The 18,611-nt window shown below is 53.6% G+C and overlaps 1 long non-coding RNA gene across 1 annotated transcript in view; it reads left to right on the forward strand.

The window, feature by feature from the left end:
- Window positions 1-18,611, forward strand: part of LOC149748724 (uncharacterized) — an 80,031-nt gene that overhangs the window by 25,118 nt on the left and 36,302 nt on the right. Inside the window, exons 2-4 of the long non-coding RNA XR_016393822.1 lie at window positions 7,196-7,310; window positions 14,035-14,116; window positions 15,192-15,416. This is a non-coding gene — a long non-coding RNA (uncharacterized LOC149748724). The remainder of the gene's footprint in view (window positions 1-7,195; window positions 7,311-14,034; window positions 14,117-15,191; window positions 15,417-18,611) is intronic.

Raw genomic sequence — 18,611 nt, forward strand, 5'->3', positions numbered from 1 at the left:
GGGTATATGGAGGTACAAGGAGTGGGGGGACACTTCAGGATTTATTTGCCAAAGCAAAATTATCATTCAGGGCATTTTTAAAAAGAGCATTAATACCACGTTAGGGCCCGTGAGCCCCCGCTGGGCTGCAGCATTTCCCCGGGAACTCCCATGGCTAGCCCGCACCCGGGAGCTGAGGCTGCGGCTTGGTCTGTCATTAAGCCTAGGGTCATGGATGGTGTTGGGCTGCCGCATCCATCCAGTATGTCACATGAAGCCAAACTGCACCCAGCCTGGACTTGTGGGTGGGCTGTGGGACCTGCTCTGCAGAGAACAGGTGAATGACACGCTGTGTCCATTCTGCTGAGATAACAGCCTATGAACTTGAATCATAGACCCCTAGGCGGGCAAGACCCTCCTGTTCTTCTTTCAGATGTGCAAAATCAGGTCCCCGAAGGGGAAGTGAACTGCTGGAGGACTCACATTAAGGCACTGGCAGCTGTCACACGGTGGACGTGATGAGCTAGGACAGACTGTCGTTGAAGCTGGTGAGGGGCAGTGGGAAGGGCTGGGCCTACAGGTTAGCCCTGGAGGCCTAGAGTGAGGCTCTGGGCTCAGCCTGGCCTGGCCTGCTCACCCTGCAGGCTGGAATGCCTGGAGTCACCCCCACTCTTCCTTCCCTGGCCACCCACTGACCTGGTCTAGCCCAGGCCTGGGGACCCGGAGGACAGAGATCTTGGCCAGCTTGGGAAAGAGGGCTGACCCATGCAGAGGGTCTCTCTGGGCTGATGTGCCCCTATGGTCTCATTCCTGCCCCTCCGGCCTCTGCTGCCCACACTGCTGGCCTGTACCCCAGAAATCTGCCCCATCAGGCACATCAGGAGGTTCTTCCAGAGCTGCAGGTCATGGGAAGGTCCCATCACCCGTAGATGGGATAGGTGGAGGTCTGGCCACTGTAGGGACTGCTTTATCTCAGAGACATGTGCTCCAGACTGGTCCTCAATGAGGTGCCAGGTAGCCTGGTCCTGCCCACTCAGATCCTGCCTCTTTTCCTCCTATTTTTGTAGGCTACGTAAAGATCCCTCAGGCTCAAGGGAGGTCAACCTGGAGCCTCAAGTTCCACAGAGAGGGCCACAGTCATCTTCCTCATACGAATAATAAATAACAATAACCAGCACAGCTAGTGTTTACTGTGTGGCAGGCATGATTCTGAATGCCGTACATTAACTTACCAAATCTTAACAGTACTACGATGAGATACTATTGTTATGATTCCCATTTTGCAGGTTAGGAAAACTGAGGCATAGAGAGGCTAAATAACTTGGTCAAGGTCACCAAGCTAGTGAATGATAGAGTAAGAGTTCAAATCCAGCCAGCGTGGCCCCAGAGTCTGTGCTCTAGTGACCACTGATGCCTGGAGTCCAGTAGAGTCCTGAGATCCATCCCTGGCATCTACCATGAGGGCAGGTTGAGTGACCAAAGGCTGAGATTTCCCTGTGCTGTGAGAGATGAGACACAGGGGGAGGGCAGTGGATGCAGGGCATTGACTCAGGTTTGGGGAGAGCCCAAGGAGCATGGAGCTGACAGAAAAAACACCTGCCGTGTGCCGGGCACTGTGCCTGGCACTTCACCCACAGTATCTAATAAAAGTCTCCAGCAGCCCTGTAAGGTAGGAATTACTGTCTCCATTTAACTGATGAATAAGATGGAGACTCAGAAAGGCTAAGTTACTTGTCCATGGTCACACAGCTTGTAAAGAGCATAGCTGTGTTTCAAACCCAAGTTCATATGTTTTCAAAGGCGGGTCTAAGGCCATCGTGTGCCAGAGGGCGGGGTGGGGATGGAGGAAGAGGGGAGGGAAGGGGAGAACTGAGAGTGACGTACCTGGGGAAACCTTGGCAGCCATTCTGCAGCTGGCCAGGAAGTCACACTTAGAGCCAAAGGATCCTGAGTCAGACTGGCTCACGGCCAGATGGGGATGCTTAAGAGCAGCAGGGACCCTTCCTGCGTGCAGGCAGGGGGCTGCAGGGAGTGACCTCAACTCCTAGTTAGGTCATTGCTCTGAGCTTCCTCTAGGGCAGGGGGGAAGTGAACTGTTACTAACCAGGGGGAGAGACTGCACCCTATGGACCGGGGTGGGGCAGGGGGAGAGGCCAAAGCCCTTGCTCACATCACCCCAGGTTTTCTAACTCCTGGGGGTTCCATCAGTGTGGCAGCGTCCCCCACCCCGGTGTCCTTTGTGTTCCCACACCTTCTGGGTCACCACCTGCCACGTCCCAGGCTCCCACATCCTGCGGCCCGTCCTGGGAGCGGAAGGGTTACGGCTTCTGCTGCTGAGCGAAGGCTGCTGTTCCCCAGCATTAAGCAGCTTTAGTGTCTCCTACCCCAGCCCTGATTTAAAATTCATAAATGCTAATCCTTCATAATTTACGGTTTAAAAGCAGCCCCACTCACAGGCCCCATGGCTACAGCTCTGTCAGAGTAATTATGCCGCCAAGCTGAAATTGGACTACTAACTGAGATATTAAACAGGGGGGGAAATCCTCGCGCTGGCAGCCGACCCAATTATTCCAAATAAGCAAACAGATTAGTGAGTAATTTTCCAGTTAAATTTGGTGATTGGTGCCAGAATTGTATGTTAAATATTCAGAAGTAAATAGATTAAAGATGAAATGTGCCCCCCTCCTTTTTTTCTGAGCTTAATTTACTGTGTATATTAAAACTTTTTCATGAGGAGAAAAAAAGTAAAAATGATAATTAAAAAATCCAAATAAACCCCTCTGGGCCTCCCCAGTGCAGCTTGGCAGAGGCTAGAGCCGGGTACAGGCCCCTCCAGCCTCCTTGACTTCCCAGCCCTTCCTGGGCAGGGCCGGCCAAGCCGCCGCCAGGCCCAAACTCCAGCCCTCCCCAGGGAAGGTGGGGCACGTGGGATTCTGGGCATCTGGGTGGGCTAGGGACCTCCCCAGCCTGGTGCACTGGGGTTGTATTTCTTTACAAAGAGAAATCACAAATCTATTAGTCCTACAATCAGAGCTGAGAAAACCCGGGCAGGGGTGGCAGAAGGAGGGGCAATTCGTGGACCCGCGAGGCCACGGGGGTGCTGGGTTCCTCCAGGCACAGAGCAGTCTCTGGTTCTTAGGGCCCCGTGCCTGCAGCTAGGTCCCCAGCCACCATGCTCCCCCACCGTGCTTTCCTGGCCTGTCTGTAGCCTCTGGTCTGCTGTCCTCGGGTTGGGGGCTAGTGAGTGGAGGCACACACACCTGCTGGGGCCTCCCCACTGCTTAGCCTCCTACATTCCTTCCTGGCAGCCTGAACACTCCCTTCTCCACCTCCTCCTTAGATTCTCTGCAGCAGCTTAACCACAGCAGAATACCCGATAGGAAGGGGCCTGTGAGTCATCTCCTCAGAAAAGCCAATGTAGAAACGGAGGCCCAGAGAGGTCAATGGATTGTCCCAAGGCACGCAGCAGTTCAGAGACAGAATTGCATCTGGAACAGGGCTCTTTGGCCGCTCAGCCTGTTCATCCTCTCTCTGCTGCCCCCTAGAGGCCCCGGGCTGCTGGCACAGGCTCACTAGGGCAGGTGCAGAGACCTGCGCAGGAATAGAGCGAGAACAGGGCAGGAGCCCCTGTGTCAGCCCAGGAGTGAGAGGCTGGGTCTGCAGAGAGGACAGAGGGTGGAGGGGGAGAAGATCGTGGGCCCAAACTGGGACAGTCAGGCAAGGGGAGCTGAAAGAAGGGGCCTGGGGACGGTAGTCTGTGGGTAGGCAGGGGCCGGTAAAGCCTGCAGGCCCCGGGAGGGGGGACAGTTTCGGGACCAGGACCTCCTGTCTGGTTCCACCCCACCCCCCTGCCCCTCAGCGTTCCAATTCCAAGTCCCAAGACCAACCTTAGGCACAGCTTCCTCCAGGGCAGGCCCCCTTTCCCTCTTTCTCTTAAGTAACCCCTTCCATTAGGTTCCAACTCCCAAAGCACTGAGAGGGTAGATGGGGGAAGGTGGGGAATCCAGGGGCCGAGTCACCCTCTGCAAAGGTCCCCTCCCTTGTCCTGAGGAATCTCCGTGGCCCCAGCCATGGGGGACGACTCCCTGTCCCCTGGGTTGAAGGGAGCCCCCTTGTCTCTCCTTCAGCCTCTGAGAGGCACACCCGAGGGCAGGGAGGATGGGGTGGAGGGTGGTCCAACCTCCTCTCTCCAGCACGACCCACTGAGGCTGCAGTCATAGGAAGGCCTGCCCAGGCCACCAAAACAGCGCCCAGATAAGCACAAGACAGGCAGGCAGGCATCAGGCCCGCATCCAGTCAGAGGACGATGGTGTGAGGACACAGAAAGGACATGATCTGTGGGACCCGCCCAGCTTGACCTTCTTTGACCCACTAGGCTACTGGTTCTCACACAGGGCAAATCAGGGCCGCAGAGAATCTTTTACAAAATACACACAAGCCCTCCACCCCCATGTGGAATCCCCTAAAGGTTATTAACAAACCTACCTAATGAAATTGCTACTCCTAGAACAATGATTTGCAGTTCTTAAAAAGTAGCTGAACCCTTTCTTCAAACAAAATCTTTTGTACAAACAAGGCTATTATGCAAAGCAGATAACAGAACTCAAGTTAAATGTCTTAATTGCCACTCCCCTACCCCCTATTCTGAGGCATCTGGGAGAACCCCCAGAATTCCACCAGGGGGCAGCCACCTAGGCACCAGGAAGCTGAGCCTCTAGTTTGTGGTTCCCAGGGACTCCTCCTGAGGGGCTCCCATCAGTGGGTACAGCCAGCTGAATGTGGCTGAAATGCCTGGGATGGTCAGGGAGTGAGTGGGGACACAGCCAAGTTCCTCCAAGTGCTACTGAGGACAGCTGCTGTGGCCAGGAGGGCTGAGAAACTTTATAAGGTACCTTTCTGAGAGTTCCCCAGAAGGAGGGGCCAGTTAAAACTAGAGAGTGAGAGGGTCCTGGCCTGAGGTCCCAACCCTCTTGGTCATCCATTGTGCAGGTAGATTCCTTTCTTGGCTTGTTTCCTTTGGGGACATAGCAACATAGTCCTTCCCTCTCAGAACTTCAGGGAAGATGGGAAAGGGGCCTGAATGATTATCTTCACATTCTGGGCTCCAACCAGTGACCAGGAGATGAAGGGTATGCAGACATAGTCAGTCGTCATGTGAAAGAAAGCGAGAGAGAGAGAAAGAGAGAGAGAGAGAGAGAGAGAGAGAAGGGAGGGAGGAAGGAGAAAGAAAGACAACCCCCCCCCCCATATAAAAGAACAATAAAAAACACTGATTGAGTACCTTCTGTGCCTGGCCAGCACGGGGACATGGCAGTGTTACTTAATTGTCAGCCTTCCCATTTGAGGTGCACCCAGGTCTGCCTCATGACCTCTGTTGACTGAGAGAAAGAGTCCCACCTTCTTCTACCAGTGCCTGGCTGAGCTGAGCCCCAGCCCTGGTAGTACACTGAGCTCATTTCATACACTGTCTTTTTCTTCATCAGGCTGGAGTTGCCCATAGTACCAGGTCCTTCCAGTTCTTCCTTCTCACTGGTCTTCTCTGGATTTGGTATGAGCATAACTTTGCATGACAAGCTAAAGATTATCTCCTAACTAACTTCTAGTAGTTTGTTGTTTTGTTCTATTTTGTTTTTAACTGTTTCAGACTTAAGACTTTCCAAAGGGGCCAAATTTTGTTTTCTGTCAATATTAAAATGAAATATAAACAACCAAAGGAAACAGAACACAGTTTTTGAACAGAGCTACACCAGGTGCAGGGATTCTGGGGCTGCTAAGGCGTTTATGTGCACAGAATCCCCAGCCCTTTACTATACAATTCAGGTGGGGACCTGAGGCCCCTGGGGTCAGGCAGGAGAGCCTGCATGGTCGTAGAGTGGAGCCTCTTGCTGGATCTCTGCGGGACATTTCCCCTACAGTGGGAAACTCTTGCTACATGGGCAGTTTTGGTTGTCAGAGAACCCACCCTGCCAGTCCCTGTGCTGAAACATACAGAAGGACACACACACCCATGTATGCACATGTAAACTCCTATAGAGACACGCACAAGAGCAAACACACACATGCACATATGTACACACACACACACACACACACACACGCACACATACTAGGAATCACCCTAGGCCTTTGCAAACACTTGGCCCCTGGGAATCAGGCCTCCAGGCTGTGGTGAGTTAGTAAACTCTCCAAGGGAAAAACAGGCCCTGATTCGTAGTGTTTGCCAGTTTCCTCGATGGCAGATTTTAAGCTACCAACAGTTTAACAACTGACCTGCAGAATTCCTGCATATTTAGTAATTGGCTCTTGCAGGCTGCAGGACCCTGTGTCTTCCATCCCAGGCCTGGCTGCTGTTGGAGTGACTGTTTGAGGGGGTCTGAGGGGACGGAACCGGGAAGGGTCTTGGCCTGGAGCACGCTAAGTCTCAGGAGGAGGCTTTTGAGCTCTAGTGAGTGCGAGAGGATTATTCAAACCCCGAGAGGCTTCAGAGGACCCAGTTAGCCCCTGGGGGGAGGAGCTACAGGCAGGAGGATGGTGGTGCTGGACTGACCAGTGGCATTCTCACAGCTACCCCAGGAGGCAGTGCGCTCCAGGTCCCTGGAGGTGTGGCGTCAGGGCCAGAGGCCCAGTCAGCTGGGCGAGGAGAGGTTCACGCCTCCGCCTCTTACTCCCTCCGTGGAGCCCACACTCGGGACTTTTGCCCTGAATCACAGCACAGAGTAATGAAGGCTTAGGTTGTGACGGCTCCCGCCTGGGGCGCCAGGGGTAGGGAGCAGGTCCAGAACTCGTCCCGGGGAGGGGGTCAAAGCTAGACTGTGCTCCAAGCTCCTGGCACATGCGCCACTGTCCCGGTAGCCTTCACACACAAAACACAGATTCATAGATAAAATTAGAAGAATTCCAAGACAGCGACCACAGAGCATTAAACCCCAAGCATGGGGCCCTTCTGAGCCTGGGCCACTACATCTAGGACACAGCTGTCTGTTCAACAACCAGGTCCCACGGATCCACATCCAAATGCCTCTTCACCAGGTCTCCTGCACAGTCATTTCCCTCCTGACTAGTTGGAAGAGTCCCCTTCAACTCCAGGAGGGAGTCCTTGCTTACTGGCCTTGTGTGACCAGAGCCCACTTCCTCCCCAGCCCCGCCTGTTGCCACTGCACCTGTGCCCTGGTTGTGTCAATCTACTTACACTCTGTGGCCCTTTTCTGTCTCCCAGCCTTTGCCTGTGCTCAGCGTCCTTCCCAGCGCCACCTGCAAGCTCTGAGTCAACACTTCCGAGTTCATCTAGCTCGTCACCAGCCTCGTGAAGTCTTTCCTATCTCCAGGAAGAGGTAAAGAGGCTTCTTTTCTTTTCTCTCCTTGTGCTTTATCCTGCGATAACCTATTGTGGTACTTATTACATTTGTTCACTTATTTATTGAATACATATTTATTGAGCATCTATTATGTTCAGTTACAGCCTCGCTAACACTCTCGTTTGAAGGTTAACCAGCCCCCAAAGATCACTGTCTACCCATTTCTATATCTTCAGGGCCTAGAAGCAACTAATAAATATTTGTCGAATTAAGGAAAGAGGGAAGGAAAGAAGGAAGGTCCACCTGAGGCCACTCCTGGCCCCATCGTCTACTGGTGTTTGAAGCCAGCTTTTTCAACCTGCATCTGGTGACACAGCCTGGGAGGCATGAAGCAGTGGCCTGCTGGGAATGGGATGGGCATTGGGGAGGCAGAAGCAGAAGAATAGGTGGGCAGGGGCTGGATCATGAAGGGCCTGGAATGTTCTGGTAAGGGTTTTGCGCTTTACTCTGTGGGTGATGGGGAGTCATTGAAGGGTTCAGACAGTCTAGTGACTCGATTCCATCTTAGTAAGGTCACTCTGACTGCCGTCATAGGATGGACTGGGGACAGTGACATTCACTCCAGTGCTGACATAGGTGGGGGAATAGTTTGGGCTCAGTGAGGTTAGCTGCCAGAGCATGAGGGCTGCAGGGTGGGAACATTCCAGACTCAGGGGAGTCAGTTCTTTACCACGGTGGTCCCCAATCTTTTTGGCGCCAGGGACCAGTTTCATGGAAGACAGTTTTTCCACGGACCGTGGGGCGGGGGCTGGTTCAGGCGGTAATGCGAGCGGTGGGGAACGGCAGATGAAGCTTCGCTCGGTTGCCTGCCACTCACCTCCCGCTGTGCAGCCCAGGGGCTGGGGACCCCTGCTTTACCAGTTGCCCCCCACCCTATTTCCACCAACTGGGAATGCATCCTCCTGAGGCCAACAAGGACCAGAGCTCTTCTTTCTCCACATGGCTTCCAAAGCTCTTCAGCCTTGAGAAGTTATCAGGAAATAGCATGGGATGTTTGGCCATAGCTTTTTTTTTTTTTTTTTTTTTTGTGGTACACGGGCCTCTCACTGCTGTGGCCTCTCCCGTTGCGGAGCACAGGCTCCGGATGCGCAGGCTCAGCGGCCATGGCTCACGGGCCCAGCGGCTCCGTGGCACGTGGGATCTTCCCGGACCAGGGCACGAACCCGTGTCCTCTGCATCGGCAGGCGGACTCTCAACCACCGCACCACCAGGGAAGCCCCTTGGCCATAGCTTTGAGGGATTTGTATCTAGTTTCTGATTATAATCCTCAGTCCGTTGTGTGCTTTTAGAAAACATAACATAACCACAGATACACTATACAAAATATGCACTCATGTGCCATGCCCACAAGTGAGCACACACATACACTCAAAAAGGGCACGTCACACATGTGCACACATGCAGGCCATGTGCTCTGGGCACACATAGTACCCAAATGTGTACCTATGCACATACTTGGGGGTGGGGACAGGGACGGGACGGCTCTCATCGTCGTCGGACGGCTCTCATCGTCGTCGTTGTCACCACCCAGCATCACCACCCAGAGTGACCATGCCCCCATGCTCCTGCTGATGTCCCACTGGCCTGATCCCACCCTGACCTCACTCCCTCAGTGGGCGATTCTGACCGCACCCTGTTCCCACCGGGATTTCATGCGCCCAGATCTCACTCCCTCAACACCCCGACCCTCCAGTCTCTCCCCCTCATTGTTTTCATCTGACCGTGACCTCGCCTCCCACACCAAAGTGACCCGTCCCTGACTTCACGTCTTGACCTCACCTTGACCTCATGTAACTGATTTTGTCCTCATGACTCAGACCCTCATGACTAACCAAGGGGGCATTTCAGTGCAGGCCTTTCTCTGAGGTGATCATGGAAGACGTGGGCCTGGCCACACTTATATGTCCTTCCCTTGCTCTAAATAAGGTCACATTTTCCTCAGCTGTCTTAAATTGTTTTAGAAAGGAGGCCGATATAAATTAAAATCAATAGGTAACTATATATATGCAAGTCTCCTCAATCATTACACACACAAAAAAAATTTAAGCATTTCATCCCCTCTGGCATCCCGCCCAAGGCATCATGAACCTCCTCCCTTCTTGTCAAGGTTCTGTGGGCCACACGGCTGACCACGCTTCCATGAATTCTTTTCCTCTCATCTTCCCTGACCCTTCCTTCCTCTCTGGCTGCTCATCCTCACTCCCTTCTCTCTCTTCTTCCTCCAGTGACCTCCTAGATGTCAGTGTTCCCCAGGACTTTTCCTCTCATTAAACACACCTCCTTACAATCTGGCCTGTCCCTGACTTTCTTCCACTGTTGAGCTGTACACTGAGGGCCCCTCAGCTCTGTCTAAAGCACTGAGCTGTCTCCTGGGCTCCAGACCCTCATAGCCAAGAGATTCCATCATCTTCACGTGATGTCCCACATTCAAAACTTATCCCATCACTTTCTACCCCCAACAATCCCTGGTCCAAACTGCCCTTTCCTCCTGTATTCAGCGTCCTGGTGAATGACACTAACCATCACACAACTGCCGGGTAATTCTCCTACTAGGCCCCCCACTTCTCTTTCTCTTTTCCTTCAACACAAAGTCACCAAGGTCTATTGATTTTACCTCTTTAGTGCCTCTTGAATCTGGTTCCCATTCTCCACTACCATCACCACCCTGATCCTGTCTGGTCTTCCTGTTTCTGCTCCACATGCCCCCAATCCAGAGCAACCTTTCTAAGACAGAAATCAAAGCATGCCTTTGAATTGCCTGAAACTGTCAACGGCTCCCCCATTGCCTACAAAGTAAAGTGCATAACCCTTACCAGATATCCCAGGCTCTTCACGATCTCACCCCTGTGCACTATTTCTTCTTCCTCTGCCTCTCCCACCTCTGCAGCTCTGCCCCAATCACCCTACTCCTCAATGCCCACCCCACCCACAAAAGGCCACGGCTTCATGACTCTAACACATTGTGGTCAGATGCTGGTCCAAAGTGTTGACTTTAAACATCAGTAGAGATGGGCCTGGGGAGGTATACATTCATGTATTCACTCAACAATCATTCCACGAGCCTGTTTCATTCCAAGCACTGGGATAGGCACTGGGGTTACAGTGGTTAAAAATCCAAGGGTTCTTCCCTGGAGGAGCTCACTGGCCCCCTGGGGGAGATAGAAGGGAAGGTAAGCAAGTACAGAATAAAGAGGAACCACTGAAGCCGGAAAATCAGAGTGTGATGGAATCCTGATTTGCTTCAGACTTTGGGCATCAAATGCAGTGGAAAGGGCAAGAGTGGATTTGGGGAGGCCAGTCTGGAGCTACCGCAGTCATCCAGGAGAGAAATCACGGGGCCTGGATGGGCGAGGAGGCCACGAGAATGGAGAGGTGTCCAGAAAGTGGAATGGGCAGGACTGGGTGACTAATTAGCATGGGGTACAAGGGAAGAGTCTACGATGACTCCAATGTTTCTTCATCAGGCAATGAGGGGATGGTGGTACCACTGGTGAAGCGAAAACCAGGCAGGGTGGGGAACAGGTGTGAGCCTCAGCCCTACCCTAAATCCTTGATATTTATTGTTGCTGTTGTTTTAGCTAATAATCTGGAACACTACTAGAGCCAAGCACGTGCCAAGTGCTTTACTTGCTTTATCTGATGGTATCCTCACGTTAAACCCTTAAGGAGACAACTGTAATCCCCATTCTCAGTAGATGGGACGACTGAGGCTGAAGAAAGTTAAATAATTTGTCTGGGTTCACATACTTGGCGAATGAAGGAGCCAGGATGCCAGTCCAAGCCTGGATGACTCCAAACACCCCACTCTTAACAGCTGCACTGTATCACCTTCTCAGTTGGTAACCCCTGCTTATGGGTATGAGCCTGTGGGGCTGCATCGGCCTTGTATCCAGGGCCACTCACTGTAGTTTCTGCCTCTATTCCTTGCTTCTCACTCCAGGGTAGAGCTTGCTTTTCCTTTACATGGCTCTCGATCTGTGTAAGGACAGGCTCCAATGCTGGGTGCTCACCTGAGTGCCTGGACGCCACAGTGATTGGTGAGGGTAGGGATCTAAAGCCAGGGCCGCAGCCTGGCCTGTGGGTAGTGGCCTGCACTCTGGTCACACACACCAGAGCTGAGAGCTGTGTCCTCCCAGGCCTTTTCTGCTCACTGTCACCTGTCCTTCCACTGTCTGAGCTGAACCCCTGAGACAGAGGACAAGGCATTTCACGGGGTTTGCAAAGTCTGGGCTGGGGAGCTGGCCTCTGTGGAGTGGAGAAGCAAGGCAGGCAGGGGGCGCCACAGACCCCTTTAGGGTGGTGGACGCCTGGGAGGTTGTACCTGATGAGCTCCCCTGAGCAACCAAGCACTGGAAAATCAATACCGTTTTCCACTTTCAGTGCTGGGCTACTACTTTTCATTACATGTCGCGCTTCCTCTGTGCTGCTGGGGACCGAGACGTTTCTCTGGCCACGGTCCCAGCCCTAATCTCTGTGCAGGCTGACAAGCCTGGTGAACACATGGCTCTGGGACCCCTGGTTTGTTTCACAGTACCTGGGAACCCGGGGGCTGTCACCTTGCCCTTAGCTACACGCGTCCCTGCCTTCCCTTCCCTCTCTCTCTCTCTTTCACACACACACACACACACCCCCACTCGACCCTGACTCACGTCATCCACATTTTCCAGATAGTGGAATGTGTCACCATACAAGCACCCACTTTATCATTTTAACCTTTTTGAGTGAAAATTTTTCCTAAATCTCCTGACATTAAGAAAAGACGGGCTTCCCTGGTGGCGCAGTGGTTGAGAGTCCGCCTGCCGATGCAGGGGACATGGGTTCGTGCCCCGGTCTGGAAAGATCCCACATGCCGCGGAGCGGCTGGGCCCGTGAGCCATGGTCGTGAGACTGCGCGTCCGGAGCCTGTGCTCAGCAACGGGAGAGGCCACAACAGTGAGAGGCCCGCGTACTGCAAAAAAAAAAAAAAAAAAAAAAAGAAAAGACTATATCTTTATCTCTTTTTGTTAAAATAATAAAATTCATTATACGAAGTTTGGCAATTATAGGCCATTATGAGGAGAAATGCTTTCATTCAGGAGTCATTAATGAAGAAGAAACTGCACACAGGTGTGCATGCATATGGAGTCTGTAAGGATTTGCATGTGGGCACCAGGAGGGGGTGTGTTTATCTCAGCTCAGGCATCATCTCCTCAGGGGAGGAAGGAGATTCTGTGACCCTCAGGGCCCAGAACAGTGCCCAGACCACAGCAGGAGCTTAACACATAAAGTATTTGTAGAATGAATTAATGAACATGCTTCAGTGTAAGGATAGAGCTCCTCCTAGCCTCCATCCAGGCCCTTTCTCAGCTCCAACTCAGCTGAGAATCGGGAAGGAAACAAAGAGCTCTGAATAAAACACATGTCCTGACTCTTACTTTGAGGAGAGTCCCCATGCTCTCAGCCAAATCTATTTCCTCTTCTTTTACAAATAATGTATAAAGTTTGGTTTTCTAGTTTTCATGCTGCAAAGTTGATTTCCTGGCCTCCAAGCTCACCAAAGATTAGGAGTAGCGCAAGAAGTGAAGATGCTAGGGACAGACACCCTGGCGGCTGCACACACCGTACACATCCACACCGTACACATCCACACCGTACGCACAGGGCTCAGAAACCATGGCACTGGGGCATTCTGTGCAAGGACTAACAGCCCTCAGAGCCTCTGAGTGCATCTAGATATCCCACTTTCAAACATAACGGTGACCGTAGCCATCTCAAGAAGATGAAATCCCGTCTAGAATATGCCGTCGGAGAGAAGGCATCAGAGGCGTGTGATATTCGAGGTTTATTCTTCCCAAGCGGCTCCCCACCCTCACCTTTCTCCCCTCTCTGGCCCAGAGGGCCGCCCTAAACTATGTTGGGGACAGAGAGGAACCCACCTGTGTTGTCTCCAGTGACACAGGATGATCTGGAAAGCACAGCTGTGGCTCCTGGCCCTCCCCATCCCCTGCGCCCTCCCGATTTTAGATTTTTCCCCTCCAAACTTGCGCCCCAGTCGGGTGGATTCTGGCGCACCAGGAGCAGACCGGCCTTCGCAACAATGATTAATTGAGCCGAGCACTTTAAGAATGCTTATTTGCACACAGTTATGAAGTGTCACGATATGTCTCAAATGCAAGCGGCTTCCATTAGAAGCGGAACGGCAGAGCAGGAAGCACGAGCAATATTTCCTTAAAAGTTCATCGTAGGCAACGGGCTAGTGTGCCAAGCCAAACAAATCCAGGCAATAATGGAAATGTAGCATGAAATTACTTCTGTAAACAACAACCATTCATTATGTGAACATTTTTCATAAGCGAGCAGGCAGGGAGAGGGGCAGGGGCTGCCGGTGAGAGGGGAGGGGGCCGTGGCGAGCAGGGCCCATCCACCCACTGGAGTTTCCGGGCGGAGCTTTCTCGGGGCTCCCCGTGCCCATCTGTCTTCCGAAAAATGCCGAGGCGAGGCTCCATCCTGCCCGGCTCCCGCCGTCAGGTTCCCTTTCTTCATTAAGCGGGATTGGCGCAGGCAGAGGGAATGTATGATTTAAGGAGGAAAGAGAGGCCCACTACTTAATGTTGATTTGGCGGAGTGTATAACCCCGGAGAGAAATGTAAATAGCAGCCTGCAATAACATGACAGCCCACTAATCATATTTACAAACGATATTAAATCTGTCCGCACGCAGGCCTGCCTGTGGATTGGCCCGGCCGTAATTGTCATTGTAACCAGCGCCGGCTTATGGGAGGATTTAACTGCAGTGATATAAGGTGAGTCGCGGGCTTATTATGACTTTATTATTACCCGGTTTATGTTTATTAAAACAATTTGTCATGCAGAGCAGGAATGGAGGAATGGGAGCATTAAATCGTGCCATACTCAACCTGGAGAGATGACTCCGGGGATGAATGGTAGCAGGTCCCAAGCCTCAACTCGGTTGCCTCTGGAGCTGGAACCCGTCAGTACCAGCTGCCCAGAGCCCTGGCCTGGCCGAGGAAGACCACTCCACCAAAACCTCAGAGCCAGGCAATGCACGGCCGGGGTCTTTTCTGTGGCTCTAACTGCCTTTCAAATAGGAGTCAACTCAGGGCAGCCATGGGAGGGATCTGGGCCCGAGTTATTGCTGGACATTTGCAGGAGGGACCATGAGAGCCAGGTTTGGGGCTCCCCTCGCCCGCAGGAACAGAGCCAATCCTGCGAAGCCTGCACCCAGAGAGCCTGCAGAGGCTCAACACAAAAGGTCTTGGAAGAAGTTTAATAAAAGCTGCTTTATTTTCTCTGGGGGTCCTTATTGGTTATTATCGAATTCATTTCATCCCCAATCTTCATTCTTTGGCAAGGCAGAGAATGGGGGTGGGCTGAGAGGAATAGGTCTAAGCGACTGGTAAATAATATTCCCTTTCCCCAATCCAGTTATCCAAGGACAAGTGGCATTGGGAGGTGGGAGGCCTGAGGTGGCAGCTTCCGAGGTCACTGGGGCTGAGGCCTCGTGTGCAGACGTGAAAGTTACAGGCACCAGTTCTTGCTGCCAACCACAGCATGCAGGAAAGGCCCCATGTGCTGGGGATGCACCCATGATGCACTAGAGCTGAGCCTGTGGCTGTCACAGAAGCCTCAGAAATGTGACCCTTGGTCTGAGTGCCCTGGAGAGGAAAGGCCAGTCCTCAAGAACAAGGGGACTACACATTCAGGGTCTCCACTAGCCCTTACAGGTCTCTGTGTATCTTAAAATTAGGAAAGGTTCCCCTTCCTCCAGGCAAGGGTGGGCCAAGCAGGGCCCACAGGTTGGTGAGCAGAGCAAAGTCTGGATTCCAGCCCTCATTTTCTCCCTTTACCCTTGTGCAGTGAACAACCTACACAACTGTACGTGCTGGCCCTACCCCCTGCCAGCAGCATCGTGGTCTGAAATGCTACTGTTTAAGCAACTTACTGTCTGCACGTCTCCAAAGCCATTAACGTTTTGGGCAGTGAAGCAAGGCGAGTCTCCAGAGGGGGCGATGGACAGCAAGAAAGGATGTTCCCATCATCACTATCTACCGGGATGCCCACGGATCTCAGGCATCGTGGCAGGTGAGGGCAAGCAGGACAGAAACCATTCAGGCTCCCTTCTGGATGCCTGGGAAGTGCTGCCTGTGGGCTGTGATGGCAGCTGCTTCGAGCAAAGGCTGCCCTGGGACATGGTGCCACATTTCAGTCTCCATTCCCCAAGGGTATGGGATACCTGGCTCCCAAGTGTGTGTAGCACCAGGTGGTGGCCTCAGGTTCAGAGTATCTCTAGAAATGTCAGCACACCCCTCAGCTCCCCCCATTCCTGCCTGGCCAGGAGGGCTCGCTTGGGGATCCTGAGTCTGGGCTTTTGGGCATTGGAAGTGAGCTCGTTGCGCAGAATTCAGCCTTCATTCTGGGCACCCTCCTGGCAAGTGGGCTTCTGGCCTCGGCTTACACACCTCCTGCAGTGGGGAGCTCACTCCCTCCTGTGGTGGCCTCTCTGGCGGTGGAAACCTTTCCTGGAACACTCTTACCCCCAGGAGGACTTTGAAAATGAGGCTTGTCCCCAGCGTCCCCTGTAGCTGCTCCTCTGCTGGCTGTGCAGCTCCCCTGCAGGGGGACTTCGGGGCCCCTCCTTGTCAGACTCCCGCCTCCCGGAGCTCTAGCGTCCCCTGGAGTCCCCACTGGAGTGTGGGTCCCATGGTCAGCGCTCCCGGCTTGCCCTCTCCCGTGAGTGCGGTCCAGATGGAGCCAGAGTTGGGCCCTCCCCACCAGGCCTGGCTCTGGGGTGGCTGTGGGGAACGCTTGCTAACTGTGGGTCCAGCCCCCCAAGCCTGGGGAGGCCAGTGGGCCTTGGGTTCCCTTTGTCTCACTTAAGAAAGGAGTCACCAAGCGGTGGCTCAGGGGAGGAACAATAAGCCTTTATTGTAGCTGCCCTTCCCCATAAACGCTCAACCTGCCGGCCGGCAGGAGTGGCCGTGCTGGCAAATTAAAAGTCTCTAAACTTTCTTTATGTCTCCTTGGACACTCCAGCGGCTTTAACACTGCACTGGCCGGCCTGGCTCAAAGACAAAGAGGCAGGCTGGGGTCAAGGAGGATCTGCCTGGGCAGTCCCTTCCTGGCCAGTGGATGCTGGGTGGGTGGAGTGGTCGTGGGTCTGGGGAGCCCTGGGGCACCAGAAGGCCTCTTGGGGGAAACTTGCTTCCTGACCGTCTCCATCCTGTGGATGGCAGACACAGTCCCTGCCAGCCACCTCTGAGGTCCACCCTCAAGGAAAGGGTAGCCTGGGCCCAGCAGAGCTAGGTGAGCAGGCTGCCACCAGAGGCAAAGGAAGCATCTCCCAGGCCTCTGGGGTGTCTTGGCTCCACACCTACCCCCACCCTTCTTGCTGAGTCCCAAGGCTGGTGGACCCCCAGAAGGGGTTGGTGGGCCAGGTCTGGTCCTACTACAGGTGAGGGCCTCCACCAAAAACCTTGGCTCAGCGCCTCTGGGCTCTCCCTGAGGGCCGAGAGGCAGCAGGGCTAGGTAAAGAGAGAGACTGGGACAGTCCCTGTTAATACTTGTCGTCCTGACATCATTAACCCTTTTCACTCCCCAGAGGGCCAGGGTTTCCTCCTATGTGTCAGTCGGGTGCTGGGTCATGCCACCTTTCCAGCAGCAGCTGAGTCAGGCACCAGCGGGGAGCCCTGCTGGGCCAGTCGATCCTCTGGCTCACAGAAACGTGCCAGGATATGCAGAATAGAGATGACGTTTGTGGGAGTGTACTGACTGGAAGGGGGCACGAAGGAGCCTTCTGGAATGCTGGAATCTAGACCTTGAATTGCGTGACGGTTACACGGGTGCACACGTATGTGAAAAACCATTGAGCTGCACTTGCACGCTTTGCTATGTGTAAATTTAAATTTTTAGTGGCAACAACCAAATAAACATAGGCCTTGCCCTTAAGGCCTTCAGTTGGAATCCCAACTCTACCACGCCCCAGCTGGGTGACAGGACACATCGGCCAGTCTCTTCATGTATGGTAAACGGGGGGAATATCACCTACCTCTTTCCACTGGCCTGCGAGCTCCATGAGAGTAGGAACCACAGAAAATGTTCTCAGTAGAGAATAGGGACTCCCCTCTGTGTCCTCCCTCACCCCTACTGAGGGTCTAGCTTAAGAACTGCCAATATAAGAAGACCCTCCCCCACGCCGTAGGAAGGGCCGTGGGTCTGAAAGGAACCCGCAGCTCCTCAGGAAACATCTCACCTTGTTCTGCCAACATCCCAGTTATGATGTGGCTTTTGGTGTGTCCCCACGAGCCTCTAGCTGCTCTTCCACAAGGGGCTTGGGGTGGCCTCTCTCTCTCTCCCTTGGAAGGGGAGGGCCAGAACTGGGGGTGCTGAGGCTGACACGGGCCTGGACACTGGAAATTAGGAGCGGGAGCCCTCAGAGGTTTTGGGGCCGCTGGGTTCGGTTTGGAGAGGGGCCAGAGTGGGCTTTGCTTTCCCGGGCAGGAAGGGGAGCATTGAAGAGCTGTGATTAGGACAGAGGCCCTGCAATGAGACTGGTAATGGGACTGGTTCTCTGGGACAGAAGAGGAATTGGCGATGGTAGGGAAGTGCCCTGGTCTCTGGCACTGGGCACACCCAGGACCAGACCCTGCCCACTGGTTTACCTTGCCTCTCTCGGGGGGCCCCCCTTGGCCTGGATGTTCCAGGCTGCTTTGGAGGGGAGGGTCCTTTCCCTCCATCACTCTATCTGATCTTCTGCTAGGCTAGTTCTTGGCAATTTCTTGCTCCGTTTCTTTAATCCCTGATTCTCTTCAAGCGCAGAGGGAAGAGAAAAAAGCAAAAGCCAAAGGCCTGTTGGGGGGAGGGTTGGGGGAGGGGTGAAAGGAGCTGAAGGAGTGGCTCCAGCCCTCGGCATCCAGGCTTGATACGGGGTGGGGATAGCGAGGGCCTTCAAGGGTCCTCGACCAGAGCTGTGAGACCCAGGACTGAGGCTACCTCCTCTTCCTTGACCTCCCCATGATGGGCAGGGTCAGTGTTAAGTGGGCTGAGACTGCTGGGCTGCAGTCATCTTTATAGGCCAAGGACGGAGGCCTGGGGTGAGCAGCAAAAAAAGGCAAAAGCTAGACCACGGGGGAGAAGATACTGTCAGCCCACTGCAGCTCTGCAAACTCCCAGACCTGAGGTGACACCCAGGCAAGACTCCAGTCAGGGCTCAGACACAGTCTAGGCCAGTGTTGGGGGTCTGCAGGCGCCAGAATGGCAGCTTTCCCACTGGCTGCTGGA

This window comes from Delphinapterus leucas, chromosome 7 (assembly GCF_059928025.1).
Source record: "Delphinapterus leucas isolate spDelLeu-1000000601 "Yukka" chromosome 7, BTC_Dleu_Yukka2, whole genome shotgun sequence".
NCBI classification, from domain to species: domain Eukaryota; kingdom Metazoa; phylum Chordata; class Mammalia; order Artiodactyla; family Monodontidae; genus Delphinapterus; species Delphinapterus leucas.